The 19,222-nt window shown below is 35.9% G+C and overlaps 1 long non-coding RNA gene across 1 annotated transcript; it reads left to right on the top strand.

The window, feature by feature from the left end:
* The first annotated feature begins 12,241 nt into the window (after positions 1-12,241).
* LOC141377964 (uncharacterized) lies at positions 12,242-17,285 on the top strand. Its single transcript, XR_015508846.1, has 3 exons — positions 12,242-12,558; positions 13,989-14,143; positions 14,253-17,285. It is a non-coding gene; the product is annotated as an uncharacterized LOC141377964 (long non-coding RNA).
* The last annotated feature ends 1,937 nt before the right edge of the window (positions 17,286-19,222 follow it).

The following is a 19,222-nucleotide window of genomic DNA, read 5'->3' on the forward strand; positions in this document are numbered from 1 at the left end:
CCATTACATCGTTCTTGGTCTTGAGGTAACAGGTAATATCTATATCTAGTCTCTTTGAGGTGACTGAGGGTCTGGCTCAATTCATTTAGCCCGGCTTCCAGAGAGTGGATTTGATATTAGTTTGTTAACTGTGAAGGTGAATTTAGCTCATTATGGCCAGGACAAGGGTGCTTGTACACTTCCTATCAATAATACAGAGGAATGTGTTGCATCACTACAATCACAACATTATTTGAATAAAAATATATTTTAAGTGGACTTGACTGACATGGAGTTCAGCAAGGTAATAATTAAACATGGTAATGGTGCTGAATTGGATTATTGTGCCGTTGGCATGTTTAATGTGTGTTAATGTAAAAATGCTTCATTATTCTAATTTGAAGTTACAGAACATGCTGATGAAGGTTTTAAAACTGGTGAAGATAAAGATGTTTTTGCAGGTCATGAATTTGAATCCTGTGTGGCTTAGGTCGAGTGGATGACCTTTTGTGTCTGATCAGAGGATCTCTGAGCACTAGAATTAGCCTGTGTGTTTGGATCTAGAGTTGGAGCAAGTTGTAGATGCATCAGAGGAAGTATCGATGGAAATTATGAGTTGTTTACTTCTGGAGGACTTTTAGGGCTTGCGCATTTGTGTTCACATTCTGGGGGCTGTTCCAGAAAGCAGGTTATGTGACATACCCGGGTAAGTTTGAGAGTAAGTAGGTGGATAACCTCAACTTTGGTTCCAAAATCGGAGGTAACTTCTGGGTATGTTAAGTAGCCATAGCAACTTACTCTCTGAAGATAACCTGCTCCGGAGCAGGTTATGTTCAGAGAGTAAGTTGCTATGTTTCAGAGTTTGTCTGTTTCAGAGAGTTTACTGAGCATTGCGTGCTCTTTTGATGAGAATATTTATGGATGTGGACACAGATACAAGTTTTTTCGTTGTGAGAGGGTTATAAGTGCATATTTTTTTCAGAACCAAATTCATAATGTTAATGTATTTAACAAACCTTTTTGAAATCAAATGTGACAAACCGCGGGTCTGCGCTTACCATAAAAAACATTCAGTGCAGCTCTTTGTATTCGCGTCAGGGCATTTTAGGCAACTGTACAATGTGGCAGTATGACCACCTGTACAGTATGCCTGGCACTGAACTGTTTTTTACACTTTTGTACAGTTCCTTGGTCATACATTACTGCGTATCATTACACAGGTGATTCAGAGCACGGGAATAGCGTAGTAGACAGAACGTCGATAAAGAACAACGGAGCGCACAACGGAGCGAGTTCGAATCTCACTTACAGACCTTGTGTTTTTTCTCTCCTTCTGCACCCTCACATTTTTCTGTATAATATTATAACTGGCAGCTTTGTCTTTTGTAGGAAGATATATCTTTAATTTAAGATGTAGGACGTCGTTCTTATATATACAGGTACATTCACGCACACACACCTACATTTTTTAATATAATATTTTTTTCAGGGTTTCTAAATGCTATTGTGTGCATTAATTGCAACCGATTTTAAAGCTCCATCAGTCACTAAAGGACACTGATAATATAAAATTTGTCCAAAGTATAAGTGTGCAGGTACAACTTAATTTTCTATCCTTAATCTTTTGGTGTTTCAGCTATTAAACTCATTACTGCTTACCAGCTCATCACACACCCCACCTCATCACTATGTTGAGGCTAAATGGCTGATTTTCAGGAAGTAATGATTCAAGTGTATAACACAAATATAGTAAAAAAAAAAAAACTATAAAGCAAATGTTGCTTAGCACAATGTTTATTTTTATTATATTTGTATTATAAAATAGAATCATTACTGGGCACTACATTGTTACTTGCTGGAGGACAAAAGATACCCTTTTCTGCCTTATACGATGACACCCTACCTGCAGCCTGACCCAGAGGAAATCTCAGTGACCCAAGCAGACAAAACAGATGGAAGAGTGCTAAAAAAATATAATTAGTCAAAAAACTATGTTTAATCAAATAGTTTGGTCTGTTCATTTCTTCATTTCCTGAAATAAAATAAATGATTTTGTACACTGCTTTATACACACACCTTTCAACGTGTAACATATTTTTCATGTACATTTCTCACCTTAAGTTGATGCTTATGTGACTTTATCTTTGAAGATGGACCTTATACAGCTACTTTAGAATTTAAATATGTAGATAAAAGATTTTGTGATCCAAGAGTAATATTCAAATATGGAAAAGTGCAGAAAATTCTTACACTGCTTGTTAATTGAGGCAGAAGGAACTTCGTCTGCATGCAAAATAAAAAGAACCTAAAGCTATCTGACAACAATCACTTACAACAGTGACAGAGTGTGTGGTTTAAGTCAAAAACTCAACCACTGAAAAGCCTTTATTATAGGACACAGCAGTTAGACAGGCCTCTTTCTATTAGCTGCATGTCAGAAAGAATATTCTAGAGTGTTAAATAAAGAGCTCCAGTAATTAAATATTACCTTTTATGATAATGTTTCTGTGTTTAATGACTTTGGACAGAGTTCTAGCTCCAGAAAGATTACAATTTCTATAAGCCTTATTAGTCAATACACATATTGTGGCCTTAAGAAATTAATGGCAAGAAAAATAAATGCATGAATGGTTACACAACATACTCAAAAAGGATGTTAAAGAGTAGTTTAATTTATCATTACAATAAAATGGAGGGTGGCATGTGTAATTTAATGAACCAATAAATTTTCTCATTATTTATTTTTTATTTTCTTATCTATTTCTTATTCTATATTTCTTTCCTTCGTTGAAGCAGATGTGTAATCTCTGTGTTTAAAACCTCCAGCTTCGCCTCTGTAAAGTGCGTTGCCCTTTTTTTCTCACCGTGATTTTCTATGGTGACTCGTGAATTCGGCGATCTACTGAAAATGCCTTCAGGTGTGTGCCGTGCACGCGCATTAACCCGCGGTTATCTTAAGGAGGTTGATTTAACTAACTCTTGTCACCTGTTTTGGAACCAACATACTCGCGGTAAGCAGGTTTTGGGTAAATCAACCGAGAGTTTAGGTTTTAGCAGATGGTAAGTTAACCCAGCTTTCTGGAATACCCCCCTGGACTTTGGTCCGCTGTTGTTTTTTTGTATGTTTTCACTTCTGCTTGCAGGACCCTTAATCCCACCGATGATGAGAAACGTGAACTCCTTTTGTGGGTGGAGAGTGAAAGAGCCCTTAGCTTGGGGACTGGAATTTTTAGGTTCCAGCTTGTCCAAGAAGGGGTGAAGAAAACTCTGCAAACTTATTAAGGGAGCATGAGTCATTACTTTCACTCTCCTTAGTGACCTCACTGGTTGACCGGAAGCGGAGTTGGACTCCATTCTGGTCAAAAGGGGGGACTGAAGGATTCGGATTTCTGCTTTCCAATCCGTCTCATCATGGACCAACGTTTATCCTTTTCATCATCCTGTTTCTCAGTATTTAACTGTGAATTGATGTTAACTAATGAATAAGTTATAACTGCTTACTGCAAGAATGTTCTGTGTCCTTGTTTCTCTTTTTGCCTGTCTATTTTAACTTTGTTTTCAGGAGACACACAAACCAGGTCATAGGTCATGGAGACCTCTCTCTCTCTCTCTCTCTCTCTCTCTCTCTCCATCTGTTCTTATGACTGGAGGTCCAATACAGAGGAGAAGACAGCTGTTTTATTGTCCTGATATATTGCCTATAATTTTATAGCTGTTTGATTGATCTGTTTTTGAGTATAATTACTTTAATGTAACTCCTTTTTGTGTGGAGATAGACTGTGTGTAGTAAAGATATTGCAGCAGACTGTTGATGGAAACAGTCTTGAACCAGCCTGATAACACTGAACGTACAAGAAACATCCTTGAGTCTTTAACACAGATGGTTGTTTGTGTCTATTGTGTTCCTGGTTTAGCTTTTTAAAGGTCGGAGATCAGCTCCTAATAACTTAGGGTGACCTCACCTCTAGGCATCAGTTCGCCATCCATATCTGGAGACAGATACAATGCTTTCTTTGACGCACAAATTAAGGCCATCCATATCTGGAAGTAGATACTATGTTTCTTTGACGCATGTATTTAGAATTGTCTATTTCTGTTGTAACCAATGAGGACTGTTTACCTGGATCCCACCCTTTCTGGACTTGTGTAAAGAGTATAATTGTTCGATTGTTGAAACTGTAAGCAGAGCGGCCTAGGAACTCATTGAGAGTGTTGAAGCTGGCTTCTGCGAATGAAACTGCAAACTATCTTCAGTAAACTTGATTTATTTATTTAAATCTCTGACTCCGGCTCTTCTTCATCTACCAGACTGGTCATTCTTTGGGTTAAACTGTAAACTATCCCTACAATATATATATATATATATATATATATATATATATATATATATATATATATATATATATATATATATATATATATATATATATATATATATATATATATATATATATATTACTTATTTTTTTTATAATTATTAAGAGTTAATTTGTTCCTATTGCTAAATTTTGGTTTAAAAACAATTTACTTACTATAAATTACTTCAGTATTACACGTGGGAAATCATTAATTAAAAGGTTATTAGATTGTTAAGCAAATAAACACTATTAAATCGCTTGAATAAAATGTTAATAAAGTGTTATACATTTTACATGTAAAAAGATTTTTACATATAATGTATTATTGTCTATATTAACTTGCTATTATTTCCTTCATTATAAATGAATCCATTATATAAATTAAACTTGTCCAATTTAGATTGTTTAGCAAGGCCAGCAAACGAGTATCTGCCATATTACTGTCAGATAATAATGACTGATTAAAAACTGTTCAGTCTATTATATTGAATGGCGATCGGAAACAACGCTCCCCATTTACCCGTTTCAATTGCAATATTTGTGAAATAAAGTAAAGTAAACACTATTGTTTATTGTGTACAATATTTATTAACCATATATATCAAAATATATCGATGACTATGTTCAAAAAGACGCTAATAATATAATAACATAATATAATAATAATATGGTTTGCCCAAATTGTGTGTCCTAGATTGTGTGTGCATAAAACGTGAGTGGTTCTGCGGGCCTGCAGCTGGATATTATTAAATAATAAGTCTTTGAGAATGGGTTTCTCAAGCCAGGTGGCGCATTAGACCAGGGGTTCATCTCCTGTTTCCAAAATGCATCCCAAACTGCTTGATAAACTGTTCAACTATGATAATTGGTGATGAAAATAAATTATGTTTAATAAGGTGTACTTGTGTTTTCAAACTGTTTAATTAGTTAAGCATAAATTTTGAACTGTAGGCTCGAAAACAGCGATTTTTGATTACCTAAATCCGACTTAAGTCATAACTGAACTAAACAGAAATGGAATCAAGACGTGGAGTATGCATATAGTAGTGGCATTATTGACACCGCAATCAAACTAATACTGCCATATGTGAGACTTTTCGCCATATTATACAAGATCCACACAGGCATCTGTCAGTAAAAGGACCACACACAAACACACACACACACACACACACACACATACACACACACATATATATTACAACAACTAAACTTCAAAACAACATCTACATCTCCAACTATACTTCAACAACAACATCAAAACCTTTCACTTCAAAGTGCCTCGGCTCACACAACGCATCCGCCGTGTCTTCAACCCAATTTTCCAGCAAGATCACTGTTAAAACTCGATCATCGTCCACGATCTCCGCTTAAAGTGTCAAGACGCCGACGAACCAAGCCATTGCCATAACTCACTGCTCTCCTAGCGGTGCACCCGCGGTAACGTATTGCATTGAAAGACGAGATCTCCCGTGATTATAAATATTTCAACCAATAACTCACCTTTCACGCCTCCCGCCCGTCCACAAATCCGCAACATTCCCAAGTAATTCGACTGCAAAGATCCAGGCAATCTAGTAGGTCTAGCAATCTATAGGTCCCCGGCGTGTTCGTGCGTAGAGAAACATCATGGAATGCGCATGCGCTGTTATCATCCAAGCTAGTCACTGCAGCGCAGCAGCGTCTCTACACATAAACACTAGTAATTTTGGTCAACAAAATAGCCGCCGAACTTTGATTGACACCCCATTGAGCCAATAGCTGAAAAGAGAAGTGTCACCATCCAATGAGCTTCCAACTTGACACGGTCCCGCCCTCTCTTGACAACTTATGAATGAACTCGGCTACAAAGCTCTCGTGAATGAATTGGACCAGATTATGCTTGTCATTTAATCACATTGAGATACCAAACGTAATGTTGTTTAATCATGGATTAATGTAAAGACTAAAACCACATTTTAATCACACAGTTTCTACCAAGTGGTGACTTATAAAGTTCAGAGTTTGATGTTGGCAATTGATATATTTATAAAAGATAAATAAATAAATAAATAAATAAATAAATAAATAAATAAATAAATAAATAAATAAATAAATAAAAAGTTACATCCAATAGCCATTTAACTTCTGAAACGATTATTACCCAACTAGTAAATATTACCCAGCTATTGAAAAACAAGCACATAAGTCCAATTGTAATACGCTAGTGACTCATGTGTTGATATACAAAGTGTCATATGTAAATTTATAATGGCAAGTCAGTTGGATGTGAAAAGGCAAAGAAACTAATTTCCCGCTTGGCTGCTATAGAAGGAGGACATTCCTGACAAATGGATCTTCAATAGATACTTTTGACACCACCAGACAAGCACATCCTCAGCTCTCCATCCATGTGCCATCCTGTGAGGGGACGAATGCCCACCTCTACCATCCTTGCACATTGCGACAACAAAGCTATCGGACCATGCGTTAACTAAAGGCGTTTCCATTCACAGTTGCCCACGCCCTTATTAAGACGCCTCACATGGATATCAGCTAAAATAATTTATTGTGTTTGCCGTACATGTACCATGTTTAGAAAAAATTTTGATTCTCTCTTGTTTCTCATTTCAGAGACCATGACATTCGGCTGCAGAATCTGACCCTCAGATATAGTTCTGACCCTAAACTATATATTTAACATGTCACATATACTTACTGTTATTTTAAAATTTGCCAAATAAAATGTCCTAAGACAAGAATGGGTGTTGTTTTGGTTTTATGTCAACCTACTGTAGGTTTTAGGTTGACTGCAGCAGGTATAGGCATTATACACACATACACACACACACACACACACACACAAAGTGCTGCGATGAAACGTGTTACTCTCTCCTCAATGCTGACCATGCAAAAAAAAAAAAAAAACTAATTATTTTAAATGTTAAAGTTTAAAATAATGAAAAAACTGTCAATTCTCAATAAAAAGTTACAAATAATTATAAAAACAAAAATAAAGTCGGCAACACCGAAAAACCAAAGAATCCAATATTTTATTGTTATAGTTATTATTTACTTAAAAAATCTCTGACAACAAACTTTTCTATTGTTTCTAATATAAATTCATAGGTGGAAACACAGCTCTGAAAAATACTTAGCAACAAACTCACAACCTGGCAGCTGAAAATGGAGCTTTTGTGTGTGAATGGTTAAGTGTATCATATGTTTTTGTGATTCCCTGTGATGATTTCTGTGCACATGTTACCTTACTGAGGCGATGGAATTTAATTTTGGCTTAGTTGCCGGAAACATAAAACTGTTAACATCTGTACATTATGGCAGTATGCAATATACAATAAATGTAAGAAGTTATATGAGGAGAGGCTGACTAGCTAACAATGTAGCTTTCAAGTACACAGTTCAAGATAACAACAATATAACTTAAAACACAGCCTTATTTTAGAAACCCTCAAAAACAGTTGAACACATTTTACTTACTCATTGTAGATTCTTATTTAAAGCCTAAAACATATCAGACTCTACATCTGAATTGATGGACAGAGAATGAAGCACACTCAGCAGTAAACAAATCAAACACCTGACTCCCTTAAAGGGCCAGCATTTTCTGAAAACTTTTTAAGACAGACAGCCTGTGGGAGTGTGTGGTGATGCCCAAATCATTGTTTTCAGCCTTCAAAATGCACGTCTCTATAATTAGCAACATAAAGCATCAGAGTGGATGGGACAGTAATGGTTGAACAGTAATTTGCTATTTATTGTCAAAGTTGTAATGAGTACATAAAAAAATACTGTAATTTATTCTTTGCACTACACAATTTCATACAAAGTCTACTCCTTTTACAGTAAATACTGTTTCCTTTTATTACAGCAAAACACTGGCTATTTTACAGTTATTTACTGCACAATCTACAGGGTAACACTGCAGTTATACTAATTAAACACACCTGATCAAACTAAATCTAAAGGTAGTGTGTTGAAGCAGGGCTGGAACTAAATTCTGCTGGGCTGCGGCCCTCCAGGAGTTTGACATCCCTGGTACATAGCATATTTTCAAAGGAACTGCCTACATTTATCACAATCATGCACATATCATTGAATAAAAACAATAAAAATATAAAAACTTCATCCAAAGCAAAAAAATAAATTAATAATAATAATAAATAATCTGATCCTCATGTTGTTCCAAACCTGTAGTAATAAAAAAGAAATCAAATAAAATGACGAAAAGACTCACTAGTTAACCCTTCACTATCTGTTTTACTATAATACAAGGAGTTCTGAATTTTTATTATAATTAATACTAGAGGATGACATTTAAAATATTGTCTAGCTAGCACATGCCCTTATGTCGTTACAAACTGTTGGGCTTTTCTGTAGCACAAAAGTTGGACTTAAGTTCGCTTCTGGTGTGCGACCGGATTTACAAAAATGTCCTGTGGTAATCCTGTGGTATTTCAGCAGTACAACATAAATTTACCACACAAAAAAATGAGCAAAGCTAAATATGACAGGATTACTACAGCACTTTCTGCAGTAAAATTTCACAGGAATTTACCATTGGATGAAGTATGTGGTTTCTCTGATGTTTTTGTGTGGTAATACCAACACAGCTAAATATCACAGGATTGCTACAGCAATTTCTGCAGTACAATATCACAAGAATTAGCTTTTTTGTTCTGTTTTTTTCTAAAACATTTTTTTTTTTCAGTGCAAGGTAAAATCAGTATGTTCTGCATTTAAGTAGTTTAATTAAGAAATACCTATTCTTACAAAGTAACATCACATGTATTCATATTTATTGTAAAAACTTTTCAGTGTGCAAATGTTTGTACTGGAATTTATTTACTGGAATAAATTTGCAATTGAAACAACAAGATGACCGACACCCTGCATTACAAACATTACCTGCGGTATTCTATGTGGTAAACCATCAAATGTTATGTGGTAACTGTGTAGTACTTTGTTGTTTTTTGGGACGTTTTACCACAGGATTCTGTGCTGTACAGTATGTGATACTCCTGTAGTATTCTTGTGGTAGTGTATCACTTTCATATTGTGGTAGTATTTACCACAGGATTCTGTTATACAATATGTAATATTCCTGGGATATTCTTGTGGTAGAGCGTGTGGTATTACTGTTATATTCCTGTAATATTTTTGTGGTAGCATGTGGTATTTCCTGTGGTAAACCATCAAATGTACAAAACAAAAATCATGTAATAAATGTGTAGTACTTTGTTGTTTTTTTGGGGATGTTTTACCACAGGATTCAGTGTTGTACAGTATGTAATACTCCTGCGGTATTCTTGTGGTAGTGTGTGGTATCACTTAAACATTTCTGTGGCACCACAGGATTCTGTTGCTTAGTATGTAATACTCCTGTAGTTTTCTAGATATATTAGATGTATATAAGTTCCTATTTAAATAGGGTATATGCCGAGCTAGTGCTGTTTCCATGCTGATACACTTCCGGTGACCTGTTATTGTGACCTTTTTTCCATTTTATACGGTTATACAGCATCGATGTTGTAATGTCATTAACATACATTCAGTTAAATAAACTTTTGCATTTATTTAGTTGCTCAACTGAGCCGGCCCAAGGCATAAGCGAACTAAGCGGCTGCTTCGGGCCCTGTGGCCACCAGGGGGCCCCCAAGAGTGCTTGAAATTATTGTGTGATTTTCATTTTAGTTTGTTGAGTTGTGAATTAGTGGTGGGACAAAATATATGCCCATTTATAGTGTTATTTCTGACCGCGATACATACTCAGGCGCCAAGATATTTACCTAAATTTACAAAAGATCTGACTTAATTAATCAGTTTTCCACACTGACTGCAGCAGATAACCGCTTTAGCTACTGTACACCAAGCCGCCACCAGGTGGCGCTTCTCGTAACAGCGGTCGGCGGATATGGGACATACATCAGCGTCATGTAAACAACTGACAGACAGATGAGCTACTATTGCATTGGTGAAAATCTCAGGCATACAGAAACTTTCTTCTGTCCAAGCTGGGCCAATGTATTTGTGTGTTTCAGACATCCAGCTCCCCGAATTTGCCACTAGTTTCTTTCTAACAGACGCGCTTTCACTTTGCAATCGCTCGCGCGTGCCCGCGGCCAGTGCAACTTGTGCTCAAACTTTTTAACTCGGCCAAAATATAGGCTATAAAGATATCAATAAGACATGAACATTTAATTAGAAGGGCCTTGCGTTTGTTTGACTCTTACAGACCTTGTCAAAGTCTTGTAGAAGGTATTTTGGCAAAAAAAAATATTAGGGGAATTAAAAAACTAAAAAATAGATGAGTAAATAACTAATGTTCTCAACTGCTGAAAACATACGTGCTCAAAGGAGTGTGTGCTCACCTCTCAGAGCATTCTGATCAGTTGAAAAAATAGTGGGAATACATATTTTTTTATTAAAAATAAACCAGGGCTAAGCATAAAATGTTTCCATGTTTACATAAAATTAGTTGGTCAAGTTGTAATAAGTGTTTTAAGTTTACAGAAAATTAGAAAGCAATAAAATACTATTTTGGCAGTTTTTTTCTTAAATGCATATTCCACTAAATTGAGATTTTGCTGCTGTGATAGAGATGTGCTCTCTTCAGTCATAAACTGCTCTCTGCATATCAGCATTTTTAAGCTCGTTTGACAGATGTTTACTTGTTTTACATTGTTGCAATTATATAAGTGCGCGTTTATAAAATAAATTCATCATAAATTTTTGATGCATTTTCCCCCTTCATTTACCAAATTTGTGATATATTGTGGCTGGTTTTCTTGTGATCTATCAATATATCGCAGAATCATTGATATCGTGATTGAAGCAGCAGTGCCCGGAGCAGCAAAATGCTTTTTTAATGAACGTGGCGATTAAAAAAAAATAAGCTTCTGATTTATACAATTAACTGTTGGTAAATACACTGCAAAAATGATTTTCTTTCTTATAGTTTTTGTGTGATTTTAAGTCCAAATATCTAAAAATTCTTAAACCAAAAAGCATTTTCTAGAAGGATATTTAGTCAAAATAATGTGAATTTTTCATTTAAAAAGCTCCATAATCTGCCAATTAGGGTAAATAAAAATATTGTTTTAGGTTTTAAATAAGATTATTTTATTTATCTCATTGGCAGATTAATTTGTTTTACAAAAAAATTCACTTAATTTAGAATTATTTCTGAAAACTGAACAATATTTGTACATATTTAGTAATTTGATTGATATGCGAGTATGTCTAAAAATGCTTCCTGATTTAATTTGATTTTAATTTAAATAGATGTTTTAAGTTATTTGAACTACAAAATACAATATTTTTTTTTTCAGTGTTAACATTTATATCCAATTTAAAAAAGGTATCTTTATTGTCACTATGTTTGACTGTTTGGCAGCGTCTTGAATAATAATAAAAAGTAAGTATGTTGGCTACTTCCAGCTGTTTTTGTTTCTGCCAGCCCATGTTAATGTTTTGTGTCTAATTATTTAGATTTGTGGCAAGTAGTCATATAAAAAGTTGGATCAATAGGAAGTTGTTTCTGCAGAATAATATTTAGAATTGTCTTAAAACATATATTTTTATGATGTAAGCAACACAGCTACAGCGAATAAAATCGATATGTGTTTTAAATGTATAGTGTGCGAATTATCAAGGAATGACGATAATTTGTCATATTGTTTGCACCAAGGGGGCCCCAAATAAAATCCTGCTTAGGGCCCCCTGAAGGCTTGGGCTGGCCCTATCACAATTTTACTTGTATTATTTACCCCCATCACCCCCCACCCCACCCCACCCCACCCAGCTCGCTCTGTCTCTCTCTCTCTCTCTCTTTCTTTCTCTCTCTCTCTCTCACACACACACACACACACACACACACACACACACACACACACACACACACATGCACACACACACACACACACAAATGCTGATGGCTCATCGTGGGCTGTGCGGTGAGCCCCGAGGAAGAATGAAAAGCTGTGGAATAATACAGTCAGCGTTTTACTATGTGAGATATTTTTGTAATCTTCCTTGTTAAGATGTGTCCATACTTTACCCTTTTTATAGTTTTATACTTACTTAATATGCCTGACGAATCATTCGGCGAGATGTTCACTTCGATGATGAGCGTGAATCAGACTGTTTCTGCAGAAAGAAAACTCATCGATCACTTAATAATATATATTGAACACGAAGCACAAAGACTGGAAGATATTAAAAGGTAAGACAGCGACATATTAATTTATATATGTATGTATTTTAATAGGGATTAATTTTTTTAACTATTTAAGAATTTATTCATTTTCTTAATAATCTATTGTTTGACAGAGCCATGTTAATACTTACAAAAATTAACATATCAGCAAGTAGCGGACATTACGGTTGCTTAAAGTTCACCCAAAAACGTTTAGTTTTGGGTAGATATTGTTTCCTCCGTGAAACAAATGAATATACTTTAACAGTTCTTAACTGGGTCAAATACATAAAAAGGACAGAAAATTAAAATGTCTGACACTGGAATTTATACTTTACATTACATGTGGTGTGCACAGCAATACCTGTTCTGTTATTGCCATTAACACACAATGGTGGTGATTTCAAGACCTCCAGAAAAAGAAAACTGTGTGAAACTAGTAACGGCAGCCAGAAAAGAGAACAACGTCAAATTTACTGTCCTGTCCTAAAGACACTGCGTTAGAAGCAGAGTGCGAATTACAGGGGGGGTTTGGGGGGATTGATCCCCCTAATTAAAGCTTGACCCCCTTAAGATGTTATTAATTAAAATATTAGATATCCATTTGACCACCCCTATAATGTTTCATACCATTGTAAATAGCATAATTCAGTCTACGTGAGAAAAATTGTAAATGCAAATTAGATGAATAGTTTGTATACCCAGCTGAAAAAACAGCTTAAACCAGCCTAGGCTGGTTGACTGGTTTTCACTGGTTGACCAGCCTGGTTTTAGAGGGGTTTTGGCCATTTCCAGGCTGGTTTTCAGCCATTTTCAGCCGGGTCTTAGCTGGTCAGGCTGGAAAATGACCAGCTAAATCCAGCTAAGACTGGTCAAGCTGATTTTAGCTGGTCATCTCCCAGCATGACCAGCTAAGACCAGGCTGGAAATGTCTGGACACCAGCCTGAAAATGGCCAAAAACCCCTCTAAAACCAGGCTGGTCAACTTGCTCAGAAAACACTAAACAGCCCGTCCCACAAAACATTGAAAACTTAATTACATTTAATTATTTATAAATCATCATTATACATTAATCTATTAATAAATTAGGTGTAACTTAAATAAATACAAACATTTGATTCACTGAAGCATGTATCACACAAACTAACATTACTAAAACATTAATTGTTTCATTTTCAATTCTTCACATTAAGAAATAAATGGTTCTTTAGAGAACTGTTGACAAAGCAAAAAACGTTTTTGTAATCTTTATTTTCTTGCAGGTTATTAAAAGTAATCAGTACTTATTTGAGTGATTATGTCATAATATCACCTTCACATAATTTGTTTTTGTTTTTTAATGATACATTTTTGTATGTTTTCAACTACTGTACACCACCAACAGTAAAAAGTGTCCCCTTTTTTGATTTGGTTGATTTAAATTTACACGCATTTAAATTTAATAATCCCCTTTCAGGTTCTTTTCGAGAGTCACATCATTGCATGATGGGATGTACAACAAGCCATCAGATCCCATAGCCAATCCAATTGCTGCATTCAAACTGGTCAAAAGACTTAAATCCGAATGGTTGAATGTTGTCCATAGCACTGAAGCTGAAGAAAACATTAAAGGTAGTTTGCAGATCTTCACACACTAACTCAATAAAGTGAAAGCTTTTCCTTACTTTACTTTTGGCTTGATTTGTTCGCTTTACAACCCCCATGTACTGTTTTTCGTAAGTCCTTAGGGAGGACTACAGGAGGATGGAAAGCAGTTTGCCCAATCTGGAGGACCTTCGGGGGGCGGCGCAAGGGCTGATGAGACTTCAGGATGTGTACAATCTGCGCGTAGAGAGCCTTGTGCGAGGTCACTTCCAGCAAATCACTGATCCTGTTGACTTTTACAAACTCCCTGTGTCCGATATGCTCTCTGGGGATGATTGCTTTCTTGTTGGAAAGGTAAGTGTTGAAAAAACACTAGCAGTCATGCTCTGAAAGTTTTGTGAATCTCTGGGAAAGCCTCTTGAAAAAATGTGGTCCCACTTGAACACTTTTACTGATGTAGATTCCATAGGCCTACTGCTCAGTTTATTTATTGACTGATGCCTTTTTCTTTTAGCATTCTTGTTATAAACAACATCTGTTCATTTCACCGCTGTTCAGTGCAACTACTAAGTGAAATGGGCCATGTTAAAAAATCATTTAAGTGACAGACCTATTTACTAAAACTTTAACCTAAATGAATATTCATTCATTTATTCATTCATTCATTTTCTTTTTGGCTTAGTCCTTTTATTAATCAGGGCTCACCACAGGGGAATGAACCACCAACTTATCCAGCATATGTTTTACGCAGCGGATGCCCTTCCTGCTGCAACCTATCACTGGGAAACACCCATACATGCTTGAATTCACACACAATTTAGCTTATTTAATTCACCAACAGCACGTTTAAGTAAACCCACACAAACACGGGAAGAACATGCAAACTCCACACAGAAATGACAACAGACCCAACCAAGGATTTTAATATTCACATTGATAATCCAGAAATCAATGCTGTAAAAGAACTGATGACTGTTTTTAACACTTTTGATCTGACTCAACATGTTCAAGGACCCACACACAATCGTGGACACACCCTTGATCTACTTATAACTAAGGGTTTACACATTTCATCGACTGTTGTTAAGGATGTGGCACTATCTGATCATTTCTGTATCTTTTTTGATATATTGATCACTCCAGCTATTAAAGACAGATCTGTCTCTGTCAGAAAGAGATGCATAAATGAGAACACCAGTGAGCAGTTTATGAAGGCCATATCGCTAGCACCAAGTATATCTGCAGATACTGAACTGAACTAAACTTAAACACTAAAACCTGAACCTCACTGTTCCAGTTACTGAACCACACTGTTCCAGTTACTATGACCATTTATGTGAAGCTGCTTTGACACAATCTACATTGTAAAAGCGCTATACAAATAAAGCTGAATTGAATTGAATTGAATACTGTTGATTCTCTCCTTGATTTGTTCAATTCTAAAATTAACAGGAGCGATGTCATTTATGACATTCTCAAAGTCAAGAAGATGACTGGCAGGCAAAAGGGATCTTGGACAAGGTCACTTAGAGTACAAATGATGAAAAGGCAGTGCAGAAAAGCTGAGCGTATGTGGAGAAAGACGAAACTAGTAGTCCATTATAATATCTATAAAGACAGTCTTCATGCCTTTAATATGGAACTAAACACTGCTAGACAGACTTTCTTTTCAAGCATTATAAACAGCAACTTAAATAATGCTCGCACACTCTTTGCAACGATAGAGAGACTCACAAACCCCCCCAGTCGGATTCCAAGTGAGCTCCTCTCTGAAAGCAAATGTAATGAGTTTGCTCATTTCTTCACTGATAAGATTAATAATAACAGAAAGGCAATCAGCTCATCCAATCAGTCAAGTTGTGTCGATATGAAACAAGCTCAACCACAACTTAAGAAATCAGACATTATGTCTGATTTCATGGCAATTAACGGCAAAATCTTAGAAGAAATTGTGCAAGTTATGAAAACATCAACCTGCAGTCTTGACATGCTCCCCACATCATTCTTCAAAACGGTGTTTACCTGTTTAGAAATGGATCTTCTAAAAGTGGTAAATGGTTCACTTCTCTTAGGGATTTTTCCAACCTCACTTAAAACTGCAGTTGTTAAACTCCTCTTGAGGAAGAGCAACCTGGATAACACCCTATTGAGCAATTACAGGCCAATCTCCCATCTCAAACACCCATGACGTGTGGAGTCCCACAAGGCTCGATTCTGGCACCTCTCCTGTTCAACCTTTACATGCTCCCTCTGAGCCAAATAATGAGAAAGAACCAAATCTCCTACCACAGCTATGCTGATGACACTCAGATCTACCTAGCCTTACTGCCTAATGACTACAGCCCCATTGACACCCTCTGCCAATGCATTGATGAAATGAGCAATTGGATGTGCCAAAACTTTCTTCAGTTAAACAAAGAGAAAACTGAAATGATTGTGTTTGGAAGATGAGGTTCTCAAGGTTAATGCGTACCTTGGCACTAAAGGTCAAACAACAAAAAATAAGGTCAAGAATCTTGGTGTGACTCTTTTGAGTCAGATCTGAGTTTCAACAGTCATGTCAAAGCAGTCAGTAAATCAGCATACTATCATCTAGGGCTGTAACGATACATGATATTAAATCGAAATCGCGACACTCAGATCTACGATCCTGTGTCGCGGTGTGATAAGGGAGAATCGCGACACACCCCGTGATACCTTTCCAATAACGTCAGGCGTGCCTGCAAAAGTTGAGCTAATTAACACTTTTTTTCATTCGACATTACAAGCACTGCTCCGTTTTAGCCCTTTCAATATTCAGCCGGGAGAGCTCGCACGGAGCTCTTAGTAAGGGACCATCTGAATGGGATATCAAAAACAAAACCAACTTAACCCCGCTTGACAACCGACAACGCCAGAAACATTGCCAATGCTGTCAAAGTGCCCGGATTTTCAGCGCATATACGATGATTTGCTCACACTGTTAATGTGGCTGCGCAGAGAGGGATGGGCGTTCACCAGATGTCAGGTAACAGCGCAAACTTTTCTGTAACCGTGCTGTGCGCTTTCTGTTTGAACTTTTGAGAGTGCTGACTGACAGGTGCTTTCAGTTAAGATGAACACAGTTTCTATAGTTATACTTTATTTATAGATCTGCAATTGCCTCTCTGAATATCACACTAACTGTACCAAAAAAAAAAAAAAAATACTAATACTACTAATACTTCCCTTCTTAGACTTTACAGACCTGAAACTTGCCTATAGCACTTATTCATTGTTGCTCTTGGTTGTGTAGATTGATTCCTTGTCCTCATTTGTAAGTCGCTTTGGATAAAAGCATCTGCTAAATGACTAAATGTAAATGTATGTAGAGCCATATACCTTTACATTTACAATCACTCTATCTTGCTGGAGTTTATAGCCGTTTCGCTTTACTTCAGGACGCATTAACGCTGCTCTGAAGGTCTAATCGCTGTTTTAAGTTATCCAGAGCTGTATGAATATACAAATCTTGAATATCACAATAGTATTAAATATTACTATTGTAACAACACAGACAGCAACACTTTTGCACAATCGATACCCAGCTAATTCAGTCGTTTCATAAGAGGACCGCGCCTCTTCTTTTTTCCTTGTCAACATAAAGGCAGTGAGGTGCGCCTCGTTTTCGGCCCCTTGTTTAACTGCAAAGGCATACTTAATTTGCAGGACGATAACGTGTAACCCATGCCTACAGACACATTTGCCAAAGAAGCAAAATGGAAGAAGAATATTGCTGTTTGATACAGACCTGTTGATGCTTAACCAGCGCTTATGTTGACCTGGATCTGCGTAATAAACGCAACAAATAGGGTTTACTTTTTATTTTACAGCTTATGAAGCATGTACGCAGATTAATGCAATATCATATTTAAACAACAAAACTGTTTACAAAAAGTCTACATATGAGCGCATTTTTGCTGTCTTTTCATCACGCAGCGCGCGCACTTGAACCGCGAGGGAGAGAGAGGAAACCATATGCTATATCAGGACATAATCTTTAAAATAGAAAATGATTTCTATTAAAATGTAAATGAAAAAAAACATGATTGGAAAAAAAAGCCTATGCCGGTTATTAAAAAGAATCAGTCAGTATTTTCGTTTTGTAATATAAATTAATTATTTAAGTGAAAATAATTTAGGGCAGTCCTATTTTTTTTATTCATTTTATTTAGATTATTCTGCTCTTCTGTGCTAAGCACCTGCAGGTGCGTGGAAATGCTCTGTTGTTCTGTTCCGCTATTAATATTCTAACATATAGCCTAAAAATAAATCAGTATTTTAAAATGCAATATTTAATGTGTCAGACACAAAATAGACACGTCAATTTGTTTAATATAAAATTAATAGTAATCTGACCAGTTAACCCGTAATAACCGATTAATGAGCGGCGGTTGTCGGTTAGCAAAATTAACGAAATGAGCATCCCTAGTAGCTATTTAATTTACTTTTTCTATGTAAGAGAACTTGATTGAAAAAGAATTTTCAACATGCTTGAACCATCTACACAATGGAGTTTAGTTCTGTTTGGTTTTTCAACAGTATTTTGGGTCCCACTTAATATTAAGTGGCCTTAACTAATATGTAATAAACTATTAATTCCTGTGTAAGTACAATGTACTTATTGTGTAAATACATGTATTTACTGTGTAATGCTTGATTAAATACATGAATGTAATTACATATGTAATTAACTATAGTAATTACATTTGTAAATACACTGTTGACCATCCCTTACACCTTAACCCACCCTTAAACCTACCCATGCCACCAAACCTGTCCATAACCCAACACCTATCCCAACTCAAAAGCACCACAAGTGTTCTCAAATACATTATGAACACAGTAAGTACATTGTATTTATTTTTTGATGTAAGTACATAGTAGTTAAGGACACTTAATATAAAGTGGGACCGTATTTTGTTACCCAAAGCTATATCACTTCTGTTTTCTTTGTATTTATTTATTTTATATATGGCTATATTGTTAATAATTTGCATAGTTAATATTGTTCTTTGATGTTTAGTTTATAAAGATTTTTCAAATGTTATTTAATAAAAAATAGTTTTAAAAATCTTTTTTTCCCAC

The sequence above is a fragment of the Danio rerio genome, chromosome 15 (genome assembly GCF_052040795.2).
Source record: "Danio rerio strain M-AB ecotype USA chromosome 15, GRCz13ab, whole genome shotgun sequence".
In the NCBI taxonomy this organism is placed as follows: Eukaryota; Metazoa; Chordata; class Actinopteri; order Cypriniformes; family Danionidae; genus Danio; species Danio rerio.